Consider the following 8,162-nt stretch of genomic DNA (forward strand, 5'->3'; position numbering starts at 1 on the left):
GAAAATATAGGTATTTTATAAAACTAATTTCGACAGTTTGCTAACTATTAAGTATGATTTTACAACACCTAGAGATCAACATGGAGAAGACAAGGTAGGACATCTCTAGAACAAAAAGGTGTAAGCAGACTTTGTGACCAACGACAAAGTAGAATTCTATCTACTGAGTGTATTGTCACCCCAAGAAGTCAACCAGATCAGTGCCTATGACTCCACAAAAGAACTCTGGGAGAAATTCTTGGAATTACATGAAGGTATATATGAAGCAAAGCTTGCTAATAGAGATCTGCTCAAAAATCGACTTAGTAACCTCTGGCTTGAAAAAGGATAAATAGTTACTCAGCTACACATCAAACTCAAGGAGTTAATCACCGGACTCACCAATCTCAGAGAAATTGTGACAAATCAAAGCTCATTAAGATATGCACTTAATGTATTCCCGAGGACCCCAAATTGGACATCAATAGTAGACTCCTACTATATCTCTAAGGATCTTGAGGTAAGTAACTTAGAAAGTTTGTTTTCTACCTTAGAATTATACGAGACTCGATGTGCAAGCTTAGGAAAGGAAAAGGACCCGAACCAGAATCTAGCTCTGAAAGCCAAGAAAGATAAATTGGATTTTGACACATCTCTCAACAAAGATGAAAGAGCATATATGGTAATAAAATTTTTAAAGTTCTTTAAATCTAATAATTTTGATAAGTCACAGGCTAAGAAGCTTCTACTAAATAAACAAAAAGTATGATGCTACAACAGCAATAAGAAGGGATACATCAAAGACATTTGCCCCAGATTAAAGGACAAGGAGAAAGGAATACGAAGGTCCAAACATAAGAATCTCAAAGCTACATGGGACGAGTTGTCATTGGACGAGTTGTCAAAGAATACATTATACTAGTATTAATGGCTAGTCACCAAGAAGAAGATGACAAAGTCACTTCCGAGGAGAGTATCGATGAAGGAGAAGCGTCTATCGACAAGTTCGAGACGGTAAGTGAGATACATAACCTTCCTTCCAATCAATTATATGAATGTATTAAAATGCTAAGTAAATCACTTTGTAAAACTAGAACAAAGTATATAGATTCAAAGAAAAATTATGCATGCCTAATTGAAAATTTTGACCAACTTAAGAATGAAAATATAAAATTAAAAGAACAAATAGAATTATTTAAAAAAGGTCCTGCATGCTTAAACTCAAATTTCTCATGATTTTCAAATTTTAGAAATTATAGTGGACTTAAATGGTATGTTAGAAATCATAAGGGTCAAATTACGAAAGTGCCTAAAATTATATTCTTAGAAAATATTTAATTAATCTAGTAGGTAGGAATTTATTTTAGATTCCTAAATCATACTTAGACTATTAAATTAATTTTATATGCATGCTTAAATTTAATTTAGTTTAATTTTTATATTTTTAGCAAAATTAATTATTTTATAAACTTTCGGTTCATATTTTTTATTTAAATTTTTTTCTGTAATAATAAATTATGTTTTCTATTAGGTTAAAAGTTTTTAAGATTTTTTAACATTTCTATAATTTTTTATAAATTTTTAATAGAAAAAATATAATTTTAATATTTAAAATTTTTTGGAGATTAATTTTGAAAAAAAAAACTAATTTTTTAGCTAAAGACCGTTATAGTTTGAATATTTAGAAAAATCAACCGATTTTTTAAGTTAAAATCTAATTTTAAGTATTTATATTCAAAAATAACTATTTTATTTAAAAATTATTTTTTCTAGATAAAAGAAAAAAATTGTTTTTGAAAATTTTTCTCATGGTTCGAATAATTATGCTTAATATTAACAAAATTTTCAAGATGTTTTCAAAATTTAAAAATTATTTTTTGTACAAACAGAGAATTAATTTATAAAAATTACTGTCTTTGAAAAATAATTTTGATAAAAAGATATATTCTTGTTTACTCTATTTAAAATGCCTAGAAAAATTTCTCAATATTTTTTAAATTTTTTCATATTTTTCCTAATAATTTTTTTTACAGGACCAAAGGAGGAGAAATTAAGGATCTAAGTTAAGGGGGAGGTATAACATTTTTTATATTTATTGCAAAAAAATTATTAAATTATAAATTTATTTGTTTTAGAATAAATTACTTTTATTTTTTGTTTACCCTAACATAACTTGGATTGATGCATTTAAAAAATGAGGACATTGTAAGTACCCCGGATCAGTTTTGATGTGATTGACCAAGTCAAATTAGGCTCTGTGATTTTGATCCCTTGTGTCTAAGTATGCAGAGACTTAGAAATACAAGAACTCGAGCGGAAGATGTAGTGAGCAAGAAGGATGACACAGGAAGTGAGTCGATAGACTCAGTGCATCCGGGGGACGAGAAGTTGCGGAAGAGTGAATCAGCGGACGACAAGGACGCATGTGGTGCTTCCGAGGGACGAGAAGCCGGGGAGAAAGACTGCTCGAGGAGAAGACATGAGTTAGGTTTGAGTGCGCTCAAGTTTGAACGGCCAAAGAATCACCCAAGCGATCGAACTTGAAAACGGTCAACTTTAGAGTTGATCGTGTCCAGGTGCATGGACCAGGTCCAAGCACTCAAAATCCAAGAGCCCGGATCTTTTCGGCTACATCAACAAGTCGTTACAAAGAAGATCAACACTGGAGTCCAGCTCAGCTAACTCCAAGCGCTCGAAATAGGTCTAGGCACCCGAATCATTTCTGCCACGTCAACGAGCCATTACAAAGAAGATCTACACTGGAGGCCACATCAATCAATTCCAGGAGCCGGGGAAGTGAAGATCTGTTGGAAAGAAATCATTACAAACTAGATCGAGTCGACGATGTCCAGGCGCCCGGAGGTGCCACGTCAGCCAACGGCTAATTTCGATTGGTGAGCTACAAATAGAGCTCTAGTGCTTGGAGTTGAGTACGACACGCTCTGTACTTGATTTCGTTTCTCATTTTAAGTGTATGTGCTTCACTTTCTTTAAGAAGATATTCCACCCACAATGAAAGGAGAATTTTAATAAACTTTCATTTATCTTGGATTAACAATCATTTCAATTATAATCAAGTAAATATTCTGTCTCTTATTTTCATCTTTATATTATTTAATTTTAATTAATGTGTGTTTTTTTCTTAATAGGTTAGATAGCAAGAGAACTACTAATTTAATTTATAGGGCTATTCACCCTCCCTCCCTCCCCTCTAGCTGACCTACCAGGACCTTCACCACCGACCTAGCACTCCTCTCTACCCCACTGATCCAGTGCTCCTCTCATCTTCACTTATCTGACAAACTTATGTCATTCGACTCGATCCGTTTTAGTACTTTGACCCAACTAATTATCTATCTCATGGATCTATACCAACACTTGAATTGATGTAGCATGTGGGTTAGTACATAGAGTGTCAGAGCTTATTAAGCAATGTGATTATACTAATGTGAATACGGGTGATATGATACGGTGAAAATACAGTGATGTAATATTTTTCCTATTATAAAATGACATTCCATTAATGAGGAAAGAGGTATTATTCTCCTTCATCATTATTATAACGGGGCCTGCTCACATAGGAAAAGGCACATTTATGCATATGCACACATTTACATCAACATGCATATGTTCATCATCTACATTTTCTCCATCATCAGAAATCAAATTGAGTATCGGTGGTGTGATTGAGTCAAAATACCCTCGACTTCCATTCTAACTCTCTTTTCCTCTCTCTCTTTCTTCTTCTCAAGATCGACGAGCATTTTGACGGCCCACTCCTCTTGGTGATCAATGATTTCATCAATATTAGGGACAACTCATTGGTAGCTCATCCTTTGATGATCTCGAACAAGAACACTTATGATTCAATATGAATAATCTAGCTCCATGTATGGTACTTCCAAACTTTCATTATCGAACTAAACTCTCATTTAAAAGGAGCTACTTTCGTACTTTTTCTCATTCACTTTTTCAAGAATAGTTACCGTGGATTTGGAATGTTGCCTTTCGCTGATCTAGACCCAATCTTGGTTTAAAATTGGTGATTCAATTGTTCGAAACCGTTAATTTGATGATTTCTATGGGTCGACTTTTAGGATTAATTTTAACTGTCCAAGATGACTATATGATTCACGGTTCAAAATTGTCGGTTCACGAATCATCGTGGTTCGAAATTATTATATTAAAAAATATAAAAATTATAAATTCATAAAAAAAATTGATGAACTTACTTATGTCTCAGGTATTATCATCAATAAATTAGATATTATATTCCTCAGATTAACTATTTCCTTGCTATTCTTAGATTAAGATGATAAATTTCTTGCTTCTATTGTAATTGAAGAGTTAAAGTTGAAAACCATTGAAATTTTGAAATTGAGAAATGAGAAGGAAGAAGATGACGTGGAAATAATAAAATAATAAAATAATTTCAACGGTTACCAAAAAAAAAGAAAAAATCATCTTTCCCCAACAATAGATACTTAGCTCATACACTTCAGAGTAAGCAACTACTTACCTTGACAACAAATTAATGGTCTCTGCAGCGTTTTTCTCAAACCTTCAAAATGCCAGGCATGGGGATGGGAATGGTTCATTCTTCAGTTCTTTGAATACATCATCAAATAGAATTATATAACTAAGTTCGTAAAATATAAACATGGGGTGGTGGCGCAGTTGGCTAGCGCGTAGGTCTCATAGCTAAAGTTGAGAAATCCTGAGGTCGAGAGTTCGAGCCTCTCTCACCCCATGTTTGTTTTTAAGGTAAAATTTGATCAAAGGTATGCATTGTACTGATTCTCGATTAGTGAAAGCATTCATCAATGTTTTAAACCTATAAAAAGCAAATTAATGACACGGAGCTTTCAAGGCGAGATATGTATTATACAATCAAGAAAATTTTCTAAAAAAACATGATCCAAAACAAGGAATCACATGAATGGGGCTCTTACAGGCTAAGCACTCAATGCCATCGACAACAGAAATGCATTGCCACTATCAATTAGAGACGATTAAGGCCAAGAGAACTGCCATTGGAATCACATGAATCGTAATTTTTCTGGCCTTCAAATGTGGCATACAGCTTGGCTGATGCCTCAAGCTTCAAGCCTCGGTTGGCAGGTTACTGTCAGGAGAATTAAGGGGGTCGCTGACTGCATCACCAGCACTGTATCCATGGCCCTGCGCCTCTGCATTTCTATATCACCATGCCACAACAAACACATTCTTCAATTGTTTGAGCTTTAATTTAATTTGATCTTGGCCCTTCCTGAGATTGTAGTCCTGTCTCCTTGCTCGCCATGATCAGCTCAGTTGAATTAATCCCTTCATCACCTACTTAAGTGCACTAGCAATGCCCTGTGCCAAACCTTTGCGTACGAGAGCAACTAAGCTTTTCATTGATTGCAGTGCTCATACTAGAAATTAAGTAATTAAGTTTGAGGCATGAATGCAACAAAGGCACATTTTTAAAACTAGTAGAGGAATCAAGTGGTTGCCGCATTGTATTGGCTTTTCTTTCTTTTTTTTTTAACAAAAAAAAAAGACAGTTCATGTCTTGCAACAACCAAACACACGTCCCACATTTTGACTCGATAAGAAGACTTCCTAATTATATTCAATCACATTTTTTTAGTGCAATGATAGATGATTAAGGCAGGCAGCATTGTATTTACTCCAAGCTCTGTTCCATGGACATTCTAGTCTCTACTTTGAACTTAGTTCCTCATCAATAATCTATCTATAAGTTTTCTTATTGATTGCAAATAAATGTGATATATGATTCATGTCCCTATGTGACCTATTCACAATCATCATTTTTAAAATTAATGATTAATAACTGTCAAACAATTGTCATTAATGAAAACAACTATAAAATAGCCACCAAGTATGGTTCATAATTTCCTCGAGATTGTACTCATGCTCTACGTAGATTTTTTCTCAACTTTTATATATTAAAATTCTCAACTATGTTGGTCTTTTAAAGGACTAATCTCTATAGCTTCATATTCTATTATTTATTTTACTTTTAATGACTTACAAGCTTTATTGAAACAATTTCTAACCTCAAAATTTTTATATCATCAGTTTTCCACCTTAGTATCTATTTCGTTGACAGATTTTAGCATTATCATATAAAATATAATAATATATCAATAATATTATTAATATATCTAATTTTTTTATTTAAATTATTATAATTATATATATATATATATGGAAAAATACCTTTAACCCCTTTAGTTTTTTATCCAACAATATTTTACCCTCTGTATTTAAAAAATAACACTTAATTCTTTTGACCCGAGTCAAATGTGCAACAAAAATTATAAAAGATAATTATATTTTTGATATTTTTTTATAATATTAAGAAAAAAAATTATATTGAATTGATGTGAAAATAATTACATATATCTTCGAGGTTGACACTTCAATTATTGATTAGTTAGATCGATAATATACACATGGAGAAATATATATATATATATATATATATATATAAACATTCAGTAATTGTGCCCTTTGTCACTTGCTCGGATCTATGGTTGATGTCAGTTTGTCAGTACGTCCGCTCTCGATGTCCTATAAAGCAAAGCTTGTCAGCTGAGGGTTGGTATCGTTTGTGTTAACCTCTTTGATGGTCAAGTCATTGATGAACTTAGATGTGAGGCTCATATGCATGCATGAAAAAGTAAAAGAGCTCAAAAAAAAAAAATGAAGAAAACTTATTTTTGTATAAGAAAAAAAAAGTATACCTTCATTTATTTTTGCGGGACCTTATATAATCATGGATAATGACGAATCTAAAATTTTAAATTTAGGGGGAAGCGAAGAAAATAATTTTTATACATTGTATTCGAAGATTGCACGGACGACGAAAATGTATATTTTAAACTACTTAATTTTATTTTATTCACATAATTAACTATTAATCTTTATATATTATTAGTGTGATCGTGCACACGCACGTGTGTAATATAATAATATATAAATTATTTGGGTCATTGAAAATTCAAATTGTTTGGATTTTCTAGTGTCATCATCAATAGTGACTATTGTAACGGGCTTCCCTATGTAAAAAATTATTTTAATTTAATATTATAAAAAAAACCTAAGAAAAGTATATTTTTTAACATTGTTAGCCTAAAATATTTATAGAAGTTTTTTTTATCATAGTTTTGTCAATTCTAAGATATGGGACTAAAGAGAACTATATTTTTTTATATAAAACAATCAGAAAAAATTAATGATGAGAAAAATTCATAATAATATGTTGTAACTGAGTCTCGAACTCTAGATCATTGATTGTTTCGTTTGTGGAATTACTAATAAACCTTGGAATTATTTTTAGTGTAAATAGAAAAAAGGACATTAACGTAAATGTATTTTAGGTTTCACCAAAATTAGTTAGTAAAGGGAGAGATTTTTAATAAAATAGTAAGATTAGAAGTTATATATAATTTATTAATTTTAATTAATAAATCAACGGTCACACACATATTAAAAATATTAATTAGGGTCTTAAATTATTTCAAATTAATTCAGATATTAACAAAGTAAATAAAAATGTACGTAAATTATCAATAAATTTAATATAATTTTTTTCTTTTAAAATTATAAAAAAAAAATCAAAAAGATAAGTACACTTTTATAATTTCTTTTTACATTTGAAAATTAAAAGGGATTAAATATTATTTTTAAAATATAAGAGATAAAGTATTATTTAATAGAAAATAGAGGGGTTTAGGTAGTTTTTCCTAAAATATATTAACTCGTAGTTACCTTAAATTTATTGGCACGGGTGCCGAGTTCTCCAGAATTGCACCATCGTGAGGACACGTCGCGGATCCTGGTTGGTGGCAATCAGATCATGCCTCCTGTTCTTCCGACACGTCCTTGCGCTTCGCACATCTAGACCGTCCGATCTCCAGGCGTGTCGCCTGCCGAGCCCGTCGGTGGCCGTACCTCCGCACGTGCGCGAGCCCATCCCAAGTCCTCGACGCATCGCCTGCCACCGACCCGAATCCTGCCTTCGTGCCACCTTCCGAGGCGCATATTGACCGTTAGATTCGCATCGAACGGCATCACGGTGCTGGGCCCACGAGGGATGGCTATCGTGCGCAGGATGGGGGCGTCACACCTCTCTATTTAACCGCCTACGAGCGCGGGGCTCCGCCATCCTC

General features: G+C 32.6%; 1 non-coding gene across 1 annotated transcript; it reads left to right on the top strand.

Moving 5' to 3' along the window:
* The first annotated feature begins 4,641 nt into the window (after positions 1 to 4,641).
* TRNAM-CAU lies at positions 4,642 to 4,729 on the top strand. Its single transcript is given in 2 exon segments — positions 4,642 to 4,679; positions 4,694 to 4,729. It is a non-coding gene; the product is annotated as a tRNA-Met (tRNA).
* Positions 4,730 to 8,162: the final 3,433 nt, after the last annotated feature.

The sequence above is a fragment of the Zingiber officinale genome, chromosome 7A (assembly GCF_018446385.1).
Source record: "Zingiber officinale cultivar Zhangliang chromosome 7A, Zo_v1.1, whole genome shotgun sequence".
Taxonomy (NCBI): Eukaryota; Viridiplantae; Streptophyta; class Magnoliopsida; order Zingiberales; family Zingiberaceae; genus Zingiber; species Zingiber officinale.